At 39.7% G+C, this 20,869-nt stretch overlaps 1 long non-coding RNA gene across 1 annotated transcript; it reads left to right on the forward strand.

The window, feature by feature from the left end:
• Nucleotides 1-184: 184 nt before the first annotated feature.
• On the forward strand, nt 185-3,237 carry LOC139148123 (uncharacterized). Its single transcript, XR_011555880.1, has 3 exons — nt 185-295; nt 1,338-1,482; nt 2,288-3,237. It is a non-coding gene; the product is annotated as an uncharacterized lncRNA (long non-coding RNA).
• Nucleotides 3,238-20,869: the final 17,632 nt, after the last annotated feature.

Here is a 20,869-nt window from a genome sequence, read left to right on the forward strand (position 1 = left end):
GTCCTTTTTGTATACGTAACACATTACAGAAACGCTTAACGTTGTGTTGTATATTGTTTTCCGTTGTTGAAAAAAAAGCAAAGAAATTTTACGAAATTTTACTCGATTGGTTCTGTGACTTTAACTGTATAGCCGAATGCACCGTTATTCTGATTAAAATTTTGTTTCCTTCTTGCAACAGCGGTGCGATACGGCCGACGTGGAAGAGTGTGAATTGATGTTAACGGAATACACTAGAAACACGGATAACTGGTCTGAAGAGAACAAAACCTTTCTCTACTGCCAGTTTGTCCAGGTAACATTCTGTCTCTTCCACTATTATGCCTCCGTTGTTGTAGTGGGTATACTCTTTTTTGCTATGTAAAAAGTACTTAATGAGTCTCATTTTTCAAGTTATGATATTAACATTTTTACTAGAACAATGTTTGATGATTAAAAGCAGTTTCACTTACAGAGTTTCGTTGGACGCGTAATGGCAAACTGACTGTCTATAACGCCTCTGAGCTGAGCAAAATTTACACAACATTGCATTGACTTCCTGTCGTGGATTCCGTTTGTTTTTCCAGTGGATGCACCACTATGCTGGCTCGGTGGTCCAGATGAGAGTAGAGAAAATCTTTATGAGGCAAACGTTTTTCCAGCAGTTTCATAAGTCATTTTCTAGTCGTATTGTAAGGTGGGAAAATATCACAATGTAGATCAAAGGATGAATAAAATGAGTGAAGTTCGGATTTCTCACTGTACCGTTGCTTTCAGTTTGAGCAGCGCCAAAGTCGTCATAACTTTTTCTTACATGCTGTTTACCTCGTGTTTTGTAATCTGAGCTCAAGATGCAATTTAATTTCCGAGGATGAAGATCTATTTTGTTAAAAGTTAAAAATGATTTCAAGTTTATTTAAAAATGTTGCCAGCTAAAAGGTACGAGGTTGCCATCTAACGTAAGAGCAACTTTTGAGTTTTCGGGTGTTATTAGTGTGATAGCAGAGAGGTAAAAATAAACATGAATATTCATGACGGTGGTCATTTGTGACTCTTGGGTCTGGTAGTCACATCATCAGGTCGATTTCAGATCCGTATGAAAAAAAGCTATCATGTTGACTTAACGCAGGCAATGTGTCGTTTTCCTTGACCAACGATGATTTCTTTGTGTTTCTTAACTACACAATAAGGAACTTCAAGGTTATTGTAGCCACAGTTGCCTTAAAGAAGTTCAGCCTGTCCATAGGCCTTAGCAAAGCATTCGATAATCATAAAAGTGGTATTGGCATTAGCTGAAAAAGTTAATACCTATGGTAAGTTAGTTATTGATAACTTTGACGTCACACCTCACTTTTCAGATGCGTTATGACTGCTTGCAAAACTTGCGTTGTGACCATACAAAAAATATAAAAGGCATGGAAATAAGCGTTGACGAATGGTTAAGTAGTATTGAACCAGGACTTACGAAAATTTGGGGTTACGGTTTGTGCGATGGGACGGAAAGTAAGTATTTTTCTCATGTGATCAAAGAAAACTATTTTGACTATCTCTTCTACAGAAAAACATTGGAAGGACAAGCAATAATAAAAAAACATCCGGTACTGCGAATGACTTTAAGCTACTTGACATTGTGACATCAGGTAGCTCAGAAAATGAATGTGATAGAAGTGCAAATTCTTTACAAACACTTTCCCGCATCCAAAAGCAATTATAAGTCGAGGCGTGAATCAAATTGATTCTTTTATTCTAAAGCATTCGTCAATCCAAGCATAACATGTTAAGGGTTGCTTAAAGCTGTGTGAATTAACATCGAAAATCTTAAGATACTTGAAAATCGCGATTTGCACGACACACCATTGCGACTGGCAATAGTGGGTCTTCACGTCTTATTTGACCCGTGATCACTACAGGTTTAAAATCCTAAAATCACTCATATAGGGTATCCAAACAATCTTCCATGACATGATGATAAGCAAGCAGGCAACCTTTATGCAATTTGTGAAATTTCATTGGGTGATAGTTTTGGCAATAAGACAAACGAACATAAACTGCATGTTTCAACTACTTACGAAACAAAAGAGAACTTTAATGACGACCAACGAAATACGTTTAATCTGAACATATCACAATGCTGATGGCGTATCTCTATAGCTGCCATTCGCTAAAAGGATATCAACATGGCCAGACCCGCACAAACTCTCGCACTGAGAGACGCATAGATTATATTTTTTCTTGTCACAAGCCCCACATTTTGCGGCTTATTTGTTCAATGGCATTAACCACCTCATTTTCCTCCGGAATCCTCTAGATACAATAGAAGTCGACTTCGACAACCTCTGCGACGAATACTACGTATTTTTGAACTGCTCTACGTATCTGTCCGGTTATCTGAAAAGTCGCTACGCTTTGACATGCGTTGCCATGCTCAAAGCAGATCTCTGTTTTATAACGGGGAGAAAGCGATGTAACATACCGCAGAATCTCGATGGAATGACTGTTAGTCCATATGGCACCATTGCAGAAGACGGTGGCTGCGTGTTATACTACGAGGCTTCGGACCCGTTCTTCGACGAGCAAGAGGACTATAGAACCGAAAACGATCTTGACTATTTTGCTTATTTCTAATGCCCTAAACTATAGCAGATAGTATATCATGGTTAGAAAACAGCAACAGTCCTGACAGACTTTCTTATATATGAAACACTATTTGCCAAATGTAAGTCAAATACATATCAATATAAATGGAAACTTGTTCGAATATTGTCGTCGTTAATTCAAATTTTACTTATTATTGTAATAAAGTATATCATGAAATTTTGTTCTTGCAATGCCACTGTAGTATGCATGCACAGTAGCAAAGGATAACAGGGTCTAGGTTAACTTCTTACGACGGTATGAAAGTTGGAGTGATTTGATAGGCTAGGGTCAATAAATAAGATATTATGCTCATATCTGAGGAAGAAAAAGATTGTGAAACATTCAGTGAAGATGTTTTCCCTAAAGATGTGTTCCATTTGATCGTTCTACCGTGTGTTGCAAATATATGTACCAGACGGAGTCGAAGCCCATTTTGTTCTCATGATATCTGAGTCGTCGCTTTTTTGACACATGTCTTTAGTCTGACATAGTACTCTGATATTGACACGCAAATGATATTTATTTATGGAGATTCAATTATAAGGAGCATCTGTTGTAACTTGTTATTGCCTTACTCGTAGTGCATTAATAAATGAACTCTATTGTTGAAGAGGAAGCAAATGATCTTTTACGTACCTTTGTCGATATTTTTCTCGCTTTTGAACACACAATCGTTCCCTATTTGAACTTTTAGCAATCACCCTTCCTTCTTTCGAAATCGCAAATGCGAATTCTGCTTAATTTTTAAACTATAGATACTATAATCGTATTTTCACGTTCTAAGTACATGTAACAAGTGGTAATGTGCGAGTTCAACGAAGTGGAACCGGATATCACAAGCAATAAAAATATGTACTTCTTAGGCCGATATAGAAAAACAGTGTCACGATACGCTTTGTTCAATTGTCTTATTAACTCAGTCATGTAAGGTGAACTGTGTTTTACATGATTAATTTAAATTACCTTCCAATACAAAATGCATCGTTATGAGATGCTCTTAGGAGAAGTCTTTAAAGTACCGTCACAGTGGTAGATTCTTCTGGGTATTCTTTGAAGACAAGCAGTTCAGAAGTATTAATGAGTATGATCATCTGATAAGAACGGCTTAGAAAACTGGTCGTCAGAAAACAAGTACAGGTGTTACACCTGAAAAAGAGTTTAGTTTGGTAACACTCTGCTGTCAAAAGACAAAGATAAATCACATTATTTCGGTAGTGATAGCATCTCCGGAAAGAATGCTGAGGACTTCCATGAAAAGAGTAAAGGTTCAATCATGTCATAAAGTTATAAGAACAAAACCTAATTCAGGAGTTTAAGCTTGCAACTGCACGCAGTGATAAGGTCAGATACTCAGCTTTTTGACAATACATATACGGTGTAAGGTTTCCTGTCTAACTTCCAAGAATGTTATAGGCTTCAAGAACATGCTACGTTAAGTGTGCTGCACTACCTAAACTATGCAAAATGGCTTTAAATATCAATTTATGTAATTTAAATTGCATTTTGAGTGTAAGAAAAATTAGTGCTGATGCATTTTCAGATTGCCTAACAGCTTCAAATGTATGAAAAACTTAAACGAATTTAAGTGATACAAGAAGTTCGTACGTACACGTCTGGTTTGGCGTCACTTCAGCTGTCAGTAACAAGAAAGAGCTCGACCTCGTTCCCCTCACATACTACGGAAAGTAACATATCACATCTCAACTTAATTAATTTCAGAGGAACAGTACTCTTTTGAAAGCATACAAAATTCAAGCCTTTGTATGAGCCTTACAGACCATACTCACAAACTCAAAGATATACCAATAAGAATAACTAAATTCCGAAAATATAAACCTGTCGAACGAGTTCATGGTAAAATGCCAAAGGGCAGTGGGGTCTTTTGATGTCAGGATGTTTCTTGGGCAAGTGTGGAGCGTGTACGTACGGCGAGAAAAAGCGTTTCACACCTTTTCAAAGTTAGTATTGTTCACAACATAAAACACGTTGGTTGTTTACAAAAAAATTAAATACAGGGCGTTTATTGAACGGCAAATACCAATACCCCTTGCTTATTGTCATGTTAAACTCAGTCTACCAACAGAGTTTGTGCAAGGGTTTACTCTCAAGACTACGTACACATCGGCCTTTCAAGTGAAAACATGTGGAAGACGACAAATAAAGTAAACAATAACTTTCAATTTTTACCATTCATAATTTTACACATCTGTAAAGGGAAATGATGTGTCGCTCATAAGGTAATATTGTTCATATTTTATTTTCACGCTACATGTTTTGCCAACCTTCATTATAGATAATGCAACTTTTCCACTTTTTGATTAGGCAGATGTATATCATGTTTTCAATAAATAAAGTGTAGACTTTCATATGAAAAACATCTAAAATAAAATTTAGCATAAACATGAAATATTTGGACTGACTGGTAAATGCATGGCTGATTGGACAATAGGGATAGGCGTTTTCTTGAACATAGAATATAGTGGTGGACAAGAGAGAGCTTGGAAATATAACTGAATCAAATCAACCTAACGAAAGTTATAAAACCCTACTGAAAAATTGCATTTACTGTTAAGCCAGCATTTTGCATACGTAGGCATAAATGATTTCACCACAAACTGTGACCACTGGGCATTAGAATATGAATACATATAACAACTTTCATCGGCTTGAATTATATCAAAAAGAGGGATAGATAAAAAGACTTTTTTAAATCACTTTAATCGTCATAAGACAGACTTTGCTATATATTGCACGGTCCAATACTAAGTTGGTATGCGCCTCGAAAGTGAAAGCCCTAAAATTTTGCTAGATCTTTCAATCATTGTCTTTCAAAATCAAGAAAAAAATTGGGGGTCATGGTGCAATTTTTAGCACTAGAGAAAGTAAATAACCTAAGATTTACTGATATTTAAAATTGAAAATGGCCGCCATCCCACGTTAACTCTATCGAGAAAAATAAAACTTTCAAATTTCGAAAAAGTAAGCCGGTGAAAGGTTTTCTTTTACCTATAGCTGTAATATGAACTTCCACGAGTGACGCGTTCTACCTCAGGTATATATTATACCATTCCGAACATTTTATCAACAATGTGATTAAAACGAAGAAAAATTAGCAACGTAAAGAAAATATATACTCACTCTCGAAATGAAACAAAAGTGTCATCTATGAGGAGACTCCTCAGAGATGCCACTGAATGTAGAACGACACATACGGTAAGCATTCTTTTTAGTAATACTTGTGTTGCCTATTCAGATGACCGCACCTGTATTCTTTAATGTTTTTAACATTTTTTTTCCATTTATCCTCTCTTTTTGGTGTTCTTTCAAGTACATATTCAAACGTGTACCACTAGTGTAAATTAGATGGATGTATGTATACATGTTGTTTGGTTGGTTGTTGGTTGGTTGGTTGGTTAGTTTGCAACAGATTGAACATCTTAAACGGTCAGACCATATATCGTGTCTCCTCGGATTAAGAGAGCGGAACTTGTTTTGTAATAGTTTTGATAATTGACTTACTCTTCAAAAACGACGACGGACAACAAAAAGTATTTCATTATAAGGGATATCGACGCAACCCTTCTCTCTCCGAGAAGTAACAGAGCACAAGTCTACACGCGAAGACGAACAGTAAAAGGCCTGCAGAAAATATGGAAAACATCCAAGTGACAGTGTTCTAGCCAATGAATGGAAAGACATTACACAACACCCCAGCAACAGCAAATCTTGTGAAAAACGTGCATACTGGATATAGCATGGGCCAAAGAAAAATCACAATACAAAACGGCCTTTTTAAACACACACTTAAAAGGGATGCCTCAACACCAAAAAGTACACTAACATTACAAATATAAAATCACTCCGACAGGAGGTCAACATCATAAGATGCAGCAGAAATAACACCGAACAAAATATACATATCGGTTAACAAAAATGTCGCACTACATGAGAACAAATCAAAATGAACGTCGACACATATAGCAGCCTCGAATTCATCTTGATTTCCCCTTCTAAAACACATAATACAATACATCTCATGACGAAAACATGTCATCAAGAACACGTCAAGAAAACGATGAGATACCAATCCAATAATTAGATAAAGGAAGCGGTACGATATTCTACACACTAATGGTTACATGATAAGAAAACGCGTTAAAAATAACTCGTCAACCAGTGATTTCACACAAGTTTACAACAGACAACTTACAACACAGAAATAATACATTGAATTAGACCCCTTAGAGTATATGTAGTTGAGTGCATTGGTACTGTGTTATTCAGTCCGTTGGCAACAAATTTGGTTTTCCAATGATCTCACTCTACATAATGTCCACCTATATTCAGGATAATACGCCTTGTCCTATTAACAGACAAGGCTACTACGTATATAGATATCATGGAAAAAGATTGAATGAGCCATGCAATGGGCCCATAGGCTGTGACCACACATAGGCCTAAACAATAGAAGTCAATGTCGACTGTATGACATAAATATCAGATAATAAAGTATGTGACTAAAGATCATACGTTTGTGAAAGTATTTCCGATATACTAAAGCGCTGGATCATAAAAAAATCTCTGGCACTGTCTGTTTCCAGGTGTTACCTGCTGAAAACTGAAAACTACTCGCGGTGACGTACTCACCGTTCATTCTGTGATATTTACTGGTAAAGATACCGCCGGTATGGATAAAAACACCGCATAGTCCACTATTCCAAACAGAATTTGGTCGGCATTAACCGTGTACCTTCCTTAATCGTCAACGCCGAAATTTTCCGCGTTCGCGAATTAAGTGTCATCGTATAAATAAATAAACTACCGACAAAGTTGAACAATCTTTGTGAAGCTTTCAAGACTCCGACGCCGCATACATGAGTCACAGTCCAAGTCGCATGCCGATGACGTGGATGACATCTTATGTCCTTGTCTCATTAAGCACGGACCCTCCGCACAACCTGATGACAAACATCCTCACACTCACACAAAGTGCAGCAATCAGGTCCGATCTGCTTCAATTGGAGAGACTAGATTGGTGTCCTAAAGTCAGTTTTGAAAGGAATAAGTATTCAATTACTGCCATGCTATTTCATTAATAAATAACAAATACATGTATCTGTTGTTAAATGAAAAAGAATTGATTGTGTGATACGCTGTCATTTCGGGTGTTGCAGTGGTCAATGCGTTCAATTCATCCGCTCGAGGTCTCAACTCAGGAAAGACTGATGCAGTGTCCTTCTTAACGAAAGCAACAAATATACTTGAAAGATTTAAAGGTCATTCATTTACAAAAAATACATGCAGACAGGGCAAGTGTTCTCCCCAGAGGGTTTTCGCGGGTCAGACCCGATATCCTACGAGTTTTGCCGATACTTTATCAATCCGACCGATAACCTTTCCGATATCCAATGAAATTGAACCTCTCTTTACTCAAGTTTTTCATGTAAGCCTTTGTTTCTTTATCCGTAAGTTTATGTCTTTTGTAGTAAAAGAAAAATAAAAGAATAAACATCGCATTAAATGTAGTCAATGTTCACAATTTCACAGCTTGCCGTACTTTCAGCGAGTGACACGACGACAATGTGTAAATGGAAGATCTGCTGAAGCAAAATAGACGACGCGATTGTATCCCCATTTCACTGATTTACCAAACCCGCATTTACTGACAATGTTAAGTTGTCATACCGGCAGGCTAATTTGTAGCTGACGGCCGGTAAAATTGACCTCCGCGCCATCTCGTTAAATTTGTTTTTGTGATGAACAAGCACAAATGGAAACCACACATCCTTCAAGCGATTCGTAACTCAGCTATGACGAGTACTGTACGATTTTCCCCGACGTTCTCCGATGTATTAACATGCCTGTCCGTGCACGAATAATACCTTAAGCCTATGGGTAACGGATCATTGCCGAATAATGATGAAGATCAACCGGGTTACGTTTCGAGCATGGCGGCGTGATTGATCGTTGCCGCGAAAAGGAAAGCTGCTGTTGAACTGTTAAAACGTTTTCGTGCAGCATTGTCGGGCTATGTCCTGTAGGTAGGCAAGCGATAGAATTTGGAGTAAAAAATGTTATCACATTATTTGAAGCAAAACGGTGACAACGTTGCCAATTAATGACATGGTTTTGCTTGTGGCTAATGATCAGTTGTGTCACAAGCGCAGCGTCTTCACACGTGTAATACAGTATGCATTACCATGGACGTATAAGCGAGACGCATCCATTGGGTGGAAGTGTACACAGTTCTAGTTTGCCAAGAAAGTTACATTTAGAAGTTTATTTGGTTAGCTAATGTTTATGCGAGTGTCCCTCTTACAAACGCAGGAGAATATCTCAATGTATGACTTGTATTTGAAAGTGATTTAAACTGCTACTCTACCAGCTGACATGTCCTTTACTTCCCAAATTGTGAAAGACGAGTTTTGTGTTGTGGGAAAAACGATTAGACTTCGCTTTACTACTAGCTCTGAAAGTGTGTTGAGGTGATTTTGTAAAATTTTAGACAGATATTGTCGTAAATTTGGTTAATTTATGGACTTGCATGACGTTTTGGCATAGCGCCCTCTGTAGTGCTTTTGGTAGCATAAATTACCCATGCTTCCTAGTGTTAATGTTTTCCGCCACTTTTGCGCGGCAGTTATGTGAACATTTTATAACTTTATGCTGCCTTGTTTCCCTCATACAAAACTTATGAATAGGCGCCAGCATCGCTCCTGCAGTTTTTGTAGAGTTCCTCTGCACATCCACGAAGGTCCTTCGGGTAACAGTTGCGCTCTTAACGAAAACAACCCATTTCAATTTCAATACGACAGCATGGCCATGGCAAGCAGTAGCAGTTCAACCGACTTGGATCGTATGCAGAGCGCCACAAATTCTACTAGCAGAGAGGACTTTGACAGCCCAAAAAGTGAGTCACCACCTTCAACAACTAAAGGTTTGCCTGAGACTCGCAAAGTCATTGACTCATGGAAGCAAGCAGCATCGACTCCTTCCAGTGATAAATTGGCCATGCTACAAGCTGTTAAGGCCGAAAATGAGCAAATACAACTGGAGCTTGAACTAGAAGCAGAGCTGGCGAAAAACAAATCACTCAAGAAACGCGCACAAAAGCTAGAGTCAAAGATGGCTAACACTAACAGCATCACCATCCACGAGATCAAGCAAGAAAACGAAACCAAAAAGAAGGTCAGAAAAAGCAAGAAAGAGCTAAAAGCTTCCGAATCCAGCAACTCTGACTCAGATTGCTCAAACTCGACTACAGATGGTTCCATATCCGATAGTGTCTGTTCGGAAATACACACTCGCCGCATATCAAAGAGCTCTACAACCAAAGGTAGGCAACTAGCATATGATCAATTCACTGCAAAATCAAAGAAAAAGAAACCAAAGTCAGGTTCGGCAAGAAAAGCCAGCGAGCAAGTCACTTACATAGTTCCATGGCCGCACAAGTACACAACCAAAATGTCAGCTTCGGATGTGTCTGGTGATGAATTGCCCTACTCACAGTTATCACTACCAGCACTGGTACGGGGAGAATTATTCATACTGTTCAATAAGGAGCCAAAGCAATACCGCCCAGCAAGAGCAGAGCATCTTATTGAAATATTGCACCTCGCAGAGCTGTATACATGGGAAGAGGTTAGAATGTATCATGCAGAAGTATTAAAAAGTATAGAACGGGGATCACAGGATTGGCATGATGATTTTTCTCGAGCCAAAGCCAGATGTCTACACACCAAAGTGCAGAAGGCGACCAGCCAAACAAGATTTTGTGCAGATTATCAGACAGGGCAGTGCAAACACAGCAAAGATCACATTAATCAATCTGGCATTAAAGAGCATCACATGTGCCGTCCATGTCTGTTTATAAGAAAATCAAAGGCACCTCATCCAGCCAAAGATTGCCCTCACAAGCCTAAACCAACAAAAGAATGACTACAAACACCCTCCACAGACCACTCCCTCCACGGACTTCTATCAGTTACACTGGAATCAAAGGACACTCTTACACACTACCCTTGCACTACTTCAAGCGTATTTGAGAACCACAACACTGCGAGGCTTTCGCCAAATGGTAAAATTACAGCAATTCGCCATCATTATATTGCACATGAAGATTCATCTACCACGCACAGCACAGACACGGTCTCTGACAATAACTCTCCGTCCAACCCAACTAACAACGTCATTGGATCTCCCACCAACATCATGGCCCCGCTCAATTCCCATATATCTATAACGGACAGTATTGATGTGAATTCCATTTCCCATTGCTCTATTCCACAATGCGACATCCTGCTCGACACAACCGACCGTTGCCACATTACTGATAACATTGTCCCCGTGTTGGACAATAGGGTTGAGAGCCAATTCTCAACTTCATCATGCAGCAGCTACATGGAATCAAGCGGTTTTCTTCATTGTAATGACAGCGCATCTTCCATTGCCACCAATATTGCACACCCACCTGATGCCAGAGACTTTGGAGTAATTGTATCCGAACACAATACCAATGATAATCGAAAACCCTCATCTCACGCATTTGAATATCCTGTGTACAGCAATTGCTCAGCGAATACCCACAGTCATATTAATATGACCTTGGACTCAGCCATTCAATGTCAGCCTCATTTTGCATGGCCACCAGAAAGTACACTTGACACCATACACTTGATAAAAATCCACGATCAGATAGTGATGTCCGGCAAGCCTAATTACTGTGCAGAGCGTATTGCAGTCCCCTCTACATTCAACATTCCCCTTTGGCGAAAGGATCTCGAAGGCTACCATGACAACAGAATTGTGGACTACCTCGAGTTTGGGTGGCCTATCAACTACACAGCCTCCCATCTACCCAGTACAGTGTTACGCAACCGCCATTCTGCCGTCAAGTTCTTTGAGCATACGGACAAGTACATTTTCAATGAATGTAAGTTGGGTGCGCTAGCCGGCCCTGTCCAGAAAGATTGTTTTTCCACGCCTATGGCCTTTTCACCATTATCGTCTGTTCCAAAGAAAGACACTGCCTCACGACGCACCGTCATGGACCTATCATTTCCAATGGGCACATCGGTCAATGATGGCATTCCTTCCGATGAATTTATAGGCATTCCATACAAGCTCAAATATCCATCGATTGACAATTTAGTAGATATTATAAACCTTCATGGGCCAGGCTGCCATATTTTTAAGTGTGATATTCGGAGATGTTACAGATGGATTCCAGTTGACCCTCATAACTATCACTTGCTTGGATTGCAGTGGCGCGGTTGCATGTTCTTTGACATGAAACTACCATTCGGTCTCAGGTCTGCAGCCATGGCATGTCAGCGTACCACAAACGCTATTCGCTACATCTATGAACGGCAAGGCTACAGAGCCACCAACTATATTGATGACTTTGCTGGTGGGGACAAACCCTTGGAAGCTGAACAAGCCTATAATGTTCTCTGTTCAGTGATTACGATGGTTTCCGACTGGCAGAGGACAAATGCATCCTCCGACTACAAAGCTCACCTTCCTAGGGAAGCAACTGGACACCATTAAAATGGAAATAACCATACCTGATCGAAAAATCAGTGAGGCTGAATTGTTGCTTGAAGAATTTGCAACCAAGAAGAAATGCACACAACGCAATTTGCAATTGCTCATCGGTACTCTCTCATTTATAGCTGAATGTGTACGCCCAGCACGCCTGTTCATTTGTCGCATGCTGGCTCTCCTCCGAAAAGTCAAGCGAAAGCACCACAGGATCAGCCTCAACAGAGAATTTCGTCGGGATGTAGCCTGGTGGAGAACATTCATGAGACAATACAACGGTATTACCATGATACCGGACAGTCACTACACCGCCCCTGATGAGGTCATGTCCACAGATGCATGCTTGAGTGGTTGTGGTGCATGGTTGCAGATGAGGGGGAACAGAGCGCAGTACTTCCACACGGAATTTCCAATTGCACTTCTTGGGTACCACATAGCAATACTTGAGATGTTCACTATCCTGGTGGCATTACGGATATGGGCAACTGAGGTAGCTGGAAAATGTCTCTAGCTACATTGTGACAACATGGCTTGCATTCACATTCTGAATGCTGGCTCTGGCAGAGAGGAAATGCTCCTTCAGATCGCCAGAAACATTTGGCTGATTGCTGCTGAATACAACATTCTACTGAGGGCAATTCACATACCAGGAGCTGACAACAGAATTGCTGACCACCTTTCACGCTGGCACCTAGGCACAAGCCATTGCTATGAATTTGCTACCCTAATGCAAAATGACTCATTAAGATAGGTTTTTCCACAGCCTGAACATTTTAACCTTATCTCTGACATTTGAATTTCCCTTCCAGATATAGGAGCCCTACAAGCAGAAGTTTTACCCATTCAAGAGCAGCCTTTTGACCGGGGACATATCGCAACCTGAACTCTTACATGACATTCTGTTCAAAATTTCAATTGCAGCCATTTCCAGCACAAGTTCAGACTCTGTGCATGTATGCTTGTGTCCTTTCGCATAGTTTTCATAGTTCAAAGTCAGTTCGTAATTATTTGTCTGGTGTACATACCTGGCACAAGCTGAAAGGAGTTAATGATGGTGCATTTCAAAGCACGGACCTTCGACTTACCTTGCGTGGCCTTGACAAGACAATGGCAAACATTCCTCATCCTCGCCTCCCAATTTTACCTCATCATTTGTTATCAATGCGGTGCTGCCTTGATCTCAGCTCTGAATTTGATCAGGCAGTTTGGTCATGTATCACACTGTGTTTCTTTTCATTTCTACGCAAATCGAATGCTGTGCCTCCTTCTCGATTCAAATTTAAACCTACTGAGCATTTGCGCCGTATGGATCTTTCATTTACTAAGGAAGGTTTGATAATTCATGTGCAATGGTCTAAAGCTAGGCAGACTCATCAGTTTGTGAATGCAATTCCAATTGCTTGCATTTCTGATTCTGTTCTTTGTCCTGTGAAAGCCTACTCTCAGATGGTCAGCAGCATCCCTGCTTCCGCTTCCAGCCCAGCCTTCGTCTACCATGATCGCAAAGGGGCTCTTATCCCTCTATCTGCTCATGCCTTGACTCGTAAATTTCAGGCTCTCATTTCGGCAATTGGCCTTTCCCCCCTTGATTATTCTTTCCATAGCCTCAGGAGAGGTGGTGCTTCTCTGGCAGCGGCAGCAGGAGTTCCTGACCATCTTATCAAAATTCATGGTGACTGGCGTTCATCAGCCTACCACAGTTACATTTTCCGTCCTGTCTCACAGCGTTTTAGCATTACAAAAGCCATGGCTTGTCTTTTGTAGTCTATTCTTTCTTCTTCTTTCATGTCCCCCTTTCTTCTTCCTGTAGATCCCCTCCTCTGTTTCTTCCCTTACCTTCTTTTTGTAACTAGACTTAATTCCTTCTGTCCCATTCATCCTTCCTCATTACTCTCCTCCAGTTTTTTCTTGTTCCCTCCTTTTTTATTATCTTTCTATAACTTCTCCATCTCAGATCTTTGGCATTCCTTTGCCATGGTGTGGGGTGCTTAGCCCTTTATTGTTACAGCAATAAAGCACCTCCTTTTTCTGTCAAGATCTCCCTTGTGTTGTTCATTAATTTTGTAAAATTTTAGACAGATATTGTCGTAAATTTGGTTAATTTATGGACTTGCATGACGTATTGGCATAGCGCCCTCTGTAGTGCTTTTGGTAGCATATATTACCCATGCTTCCTAGTGTTAATGTTTTCTGCAACTTTTGCGCGGCAGTTATGTGAACATTTTATAACCCACCCTTTCCTCGTTCCCATGTTCTTTCTTCCTATTTCCTGTTACATGGTGAGGGGTGCTTAGCCCTTTATTGTTACAGCAATAAAGCACCTCCTTTTTCTGCCAAGATCTCCCTTGTGTTGTTCATTAATTCTTTGATCATAAGCAAGCGTCAACATATTGGCTAAAAACGTATTAATATAAAAATTCAGTACTTGTTCATTTATACATTCATACATGATGGACATAGAGACCGGAGTCACTATAGGGGTTCAAGGTTCGGAGATAAACGTGCACCTTTTATACTCACGGCATAACCTATAGGTTAAAAAGGTCTTTCATGGTAACTTTAGATAAAATACCTGGCAAAGTCAGTAAAAGTGCACCAAATAACCGAGTAAGTCGAAACCTCGAGCTCGGCTACTTGAGTGTTTAGCAACGAACTCTTGATAACATTGAGGGCTTACGTAACCGTTTCACACCTTGACAATACTACTACTACTACTACTACTACTACTACTACTACTACTACTACTACTACTACTACTCCGTGCGGACGTGTGGTAGATGGGCTCCTGAATTTTGTGTTGTATACTCATCATTCAGTGTTATTGATCAACTCTACCGGTATATTTACTTCGTGAGTAATTGATACTTTCAGTTTTGTGTAGTTTTTGAGGTTTTTAAAGCTCGATTGGCTGGATTGGGGGGATTTTATCTTTCCCCTTCCCGGCCACTGTGGGTACGCAATATGGCTACCCAGGTCGACAATCCATTCAGGCACCTCACCCGTAAACATGCTGTGAGGTGCAACAATGTCGAAGGTGTGCCAGTAGAAAACTATGTATCTGAAATTTCAAAGATTGTTGGGCTGAAAATATTATTGCAGCTTCACGAATGAATCGTTCAGTGGTTGTGTATCTTGCTAAATTAGAACACGTAGAGTCTGTCGTTGAACGCCAACTAGTGCCTGACAATGAATTCGTCCAGGTTGAACACATGATCAAACCTGCCTCCAAAGTTATTTTATCTAATGTGCCCCCATTTATCCCTGATGAAAATCTAGAGGAAGAATTGTGGAAACTAGGAAGAGTAGTTGGACATATGCGAGTCATACCCCTTGGTTGTAAAGATCCTGCCTTGAAACATGTCAAGTCATTCAGACGGCAAATTCACATTTTATTACATAATGACAACATCAACGGGCTAATACAGGTCAAATATCAAGATCATTTGTATCCAATTTACATTTCTGTTGATGAAATGAGATGCTTCGCTTGTGGTATGAAAGGCCACATTCGTAGAAATTGTCCAGGTCAGCCCGGTGTTTTGCACGTTGTTGAAAATCAATCAGGAAATGTTTCTACAAATTCAGCTCATGAAACTCAGGCTCATCAAAGAAACGATAATAGCAACAGTCAGAACAAAGAGTCGCATAACAATGTTGATAATGCAGAAATTTCTTCAGCTGCTACTGATAATATCATCGATGAGGTAATTGTTGAGTAGCAAGGTGTTGATGAGCAGGTTAAAGTTCAAAATACTGATGAATGGAAATAGGCGATGCAAATGATGTAATCAATGAGGAGATAATCAATACTAATGACAATAGCAATGAAGGTGTTAACGATGAAACAAGTGAAGGAAGGGCCAATAGTAAGAACACAAATGTTGATGACACAGAGTCCGCAGATGTTGGTGTTGCTGTTGAAGACAGGGTACGAACCCGTACTTCTCCTTCCCCTTTCACTTTCCCTTCCTCTCCCTCTCTTCCTTTTGGTCCTTCACCTTCTTCTTCTTCCTCAGTTGATTTTTCTCAATCCCTTGATTTTCCAGAGACGCCTTTCTCTGGTTTTAATTCTGGAGGGATGCATACAGACTCTGTTTTTCCATTATCCCAGACAACTCCGGTCAAAAAATTCGATGTTCTCAGCCAAGATTCTGAAATTGACGGAGACGAAGAGGTTGATGACGCCGATAGTATTTCTATGACATCTGAAGTTTCTGATACTTCTGAACTGACAGATCGCAATGATCTAAGCTTTAGCAGCCTTTTAGAGTTTTTAGCGCAGATTATAGGTTCAAAAAAGCCAGTCCAGAGATGTTATGAATATTGTCCAGATTTAAGACTTCTAATTAAAGCATTGCATAAGTTGCGCAAATCTGATCATGTTACAGCCAGCCAAAATGTAAGAATATATAGGCTGACAGTTAAACTGTATGCGTATACCATGACTAAACATTATTCTCTAAAATAATGGTCACTAATGCCTTAATTCTTTTGTCTTGTCTTTTAATTGCAAGTATTTCAACTTTAACGTGGAATATTAATGGAGGTCACGATTCTCTCAGGCGTTATCAAATTTTATCTTACTTGAATGTAGATCACCATAACGATTTTTGTTTCCTCCAGGAAACTCACTCAACAATTGATAGTCAAGCCCAATGGCAAATTATTTGGCGTTCACCAATATATTTTTCTCACGGAACTAGTAACTCGGCAGGTGTCGCTATTCTCTTTCCCGAAAGAAAACAAGTGAATGTTATTTCTCAAAGTAGTGTTGTTAGAGGTCGCTTATTACATCTCCACGTGACTGTAGATGAAGAGCCATTTCACTTAGTGAATGTTTATGCCCCGTATTCTCGAGAGGAACGTTTACGTTTCTTCGCTCAGCTTAAAAAGTTTTTAAACAGTATTAATGATGATCCAGTTATTATGGGGGAGATTTTAATTGTACGCTCATTCCTAACTTAGACAGGGGTTCCGAGACTGAGCCACACATGAATTCTTCTAAGTTTCTTTCTGATATTGTTCATTGCACAAAACTTGCAGATGCGTGGCTCATGTTCACACCTCCTCACGTAATTATACTTGGCAAAGAAATAATAATAATCACGGATTGACACCTTCTTCATTACAAAAGCCCTCACTTCAAAAATCAAATCTGTCTCGATTGATTCATGTCACAATTTATCTGATCACAGTCCAGTTTCCCTTCATATTTGTGCCAATTTCACTAAAATAAAAATCCTGTTTGGTGTCTCAACACTAGTTTCTTAAGCAATGATGACTACTGTAATTTGATCAAGACTTTTTGGCAGAAATGGCGCAATGAAAAACAGAGATTCACTTCACTTCAATCTTGGTGGGACATTGGCAAACAAAAAATTAAAGAAATTAGCAAACAATACAGCTATCAATACATCTACCGTTATAAGCATATGAAAAAAGAATTAAACGATCACGTCCAAAATCTGCAATGCCTGCTTGCTGAACGCCCTTCACTTCATAAAACCTATCAGCAACAGAAAGATATCTTGGATAACTTAAATAAGATTGAAACTCAAGGCGCAGCTGTTCGAGCACGTTAATGATTCCGATGCCAGTACAAACTTTTTCTATTCCCTTGAGAAACATAAAGGTCAGCACAAATCTCTTAATCAGCTGCGTCGTCACGATCAGACTATCACTGAAAATCAACATGAAATCCGTTCACTTACTCGTACCTTTTATCAAAATTTGTACCACCCGGAACCCATTTCAACTGCAGCCCAAGATTCTCTTCTCGATAATTTACAAAAATTAAACCCGGATAAAAGCTGAACAGTGCGACGAACCGATCACTTTTGAAGAAATGTCCTCAGCCTTAAAGCAGGTTACCACTGGTAAAACACCTGGAATTGACGGTATACCAGTGGAATTTTTTAAAACGTTTTGGTCCACTATTGGTCATGATTTGCATGATGTTTTCCAAGCCTCTCTCACAGATGGTATTTTACCCACTTCTTGTCGTCGTGCTGTTCTGACTTTACTTCCCAAGTCAGGTGACAATACTTTGCTACGTAACTGGAGGCCGGTTAGTTTGCTTTGTGCAGACTATAAAATCTTTGCAAAGCTTTATCCATTCCTTTGAAAGGCGTGTTACCTGACATCATACACATTGATCAAGTTATACAGTTCCGGGCTGTCAAATTTTGATAATATCAGAGACTGCATAAGTCACCATAACGAATTCACTCTTCCACTTGGTATTGTGTCACTGGATCAAGAAAAAGCCTTTGATCGGGTTCATCATGATTTCCTCTTCAGAACTTTGCATTGATTTGGCTTTGGTGATAATTTCATAAAACACATTAAATTGCTTTACACTCAAACGGAAAGTCTTGTTCGAATCAACAGCTCTCTTACTGCTCCAATCCACTTTGAACGTGGAATTAGACAAGGGTGTTCTCTATCTGGTCAACTTTACGCCATTGTTATTGAGCCATTGCTTCACAAAATTCGTGAAGATCGAAATATTCAAGGAATCATGATTCCAAAATCTAATGGGCGCAAATGTAAGCTATCTGCCTATGCTGACGATGTCAGTCTTTTTATCACACATAATTCAGAATTCAGTATTCTCGAAAAGTGGTTGCGCACTTATGAAGATGCTAGTAATGCTCGGGTTAATTATAGAAAATCCAAAGGGCTGTGGGTGGGTGCTTGGCGTAACAGAAGAGACACCCCCTTACAAATTCAATGGAATAGTGACGGTTTAAAGATCCTTGGTACTTTCATAGGCAATATTGCTGACTATTTCATTCAGAATTGGGATGACTGCATATCAAAAGTCAACAACAAACTTAGTTGGTGGTCAAGATATGCCCCTGCAATGTCGTACCGTGGTCGAGTAATTGTTATTAACCAGCTCGTGGCCAGCAAAATCTTACATCGCATTTTTTCTCTAATTCCGCCACCTGATGTACTCAATGAAATTCAACGTGCGCTTCTTGATTTCTTCTGGCAAGGTCGTCACTGGGTGCCTGCTACTGTGTTATACACTCCTCTCGAAAAGGGAGGCCATGGTCTTATTAATCTCCCTGCACGTGCAAAGGCATTCCGCTTACAATATATACAAAGATATTTGTATTCAGGTTTAGATCACCCTTCATTCTCATTCACTGATTATTACTTTAGGCGTGTCCACAAACTGATTATAGTAGACAACTTCTTGCTATTAAAATTTCCAGTATTCCTGTTACCATGCCTCCATTTTATCTTGACCTGTTACAAACTTGGCAGTCTTCCAAGGCTGTTCGTAAGGGTGATCCCACCTCAACGGATAATATTCTCCAAGAACCTCTCTTTTTTAATGATCAAATCAAGCATTCAGTATTTGATGATCAGCCAACCCTTTCGAATCATCTCATTGATGCGGGATAACAAAAATAAGTGACCTTGTCGATCCTTTTTCCAGAAACTGGTTATCTCATGATAATATAGCAAACATAATGCCCATTTACTCGCGTAGGATTTTGAGCAATGTCGTGACGTCATTACGTAATTCCATTCCTGAACAATGGAGAGATAAATTACAACATTCGTTCTCCGAAGATGTCAATCTTAACGTTCCAACCTCCCCCATCAATACCCGTTTTCACTTTGACATCATTCATACCGATGAAACAAATAACATTGTCCTTAACTGCCCCCTCTATAAAATTGAAAAGGGCGCAATTTATAAATTCCTCATCATGTCTGACTTCCACAAGAAGCATAGTGATCGTCCTGACACTATTTGGAGGGAATTACTTGGTCTGTCAAAAGACACGAAGGTAAATTTTAGTTTCTGTTATACTAGTCCTATACCTAAAACTGAAGGTGATCTTCAATGGCGCATTTTGCACGGTGCCTATGCAACTGGTAACTACCTGTTTCAATGTCATTTCAGTCAGACCCCAAATTGTGTTTTCTGTGGTAACAGAGATGACCTTGTTCACATTTTTCTGGAATGTCATCGACTAACCTCTTTGTTCAAATTACTGCGTAAATTATCTCGTCAACTACTTGGACCCAACTGTAGGATTTGTACTGGTGGTTTGTAATGGGCCCACCTTTTTAAAACTGTTATGGATAAAAATATCCATGCCCTTTTAAACTATGTTTTCAACACTGCAAAACTTGTTATTCACATGACTCGTCGTAAAGCAATCACTGAAAATGATCCGCACCTGTCTCGTGACCTTATTTCCGCCTTTAAATCTCGTCTACGTTCGCGTATACTAAATGAATGCGCTTACCATGGTTTCTCCCGCGAGAACACGAATTTTGATAGATTTTGGTGTGTGAACAATGTTTTAGCTTCTGTTAGTGAAGGAAAACTGAAAATTGCTGATATTCTCTCGTGAGGTAAGCTTGTTAGGTCTGTGTATTAACACACTGCATACACTCTACAGCATTAGGCTACACTTCTGATAACTGAGGCTCGAGTAGCTTCGAGTCTATGCCCTGGGCACCATACTCCTCACGGGAATCATTTTCATGGTTCGGACGGTTGTCGGAGGGACATACACTTTGCTTTGTTTCAGGCTAACCATTGTGCTTGTGTTAGCGTTATTGCTGCCTATTATCTTGACGTCAAGCTGTCAACATTTGTCCGACCAATCTCACGTGATGCTACTATTTAACACCTGTCACCTGATGTCATCTATATACTGGTTTTCACCTTAGGCTGGAT

Source organism: Ptychodera flava, chromosome 13, assembly GCF_041260155.1.
Source record: "Ptychodera flava strain L36383 chromosome 13, AS_Pfla_20210202, whole genome shotgun sequence".
In the NCBI taxonomy this organism is placed as follows: domain Eukaryota; kingdom Metazoa; phylum Hemichordata; class Enteropneusta; family Ptychoderidae; genus Ptychodera; species Ptychodera flava.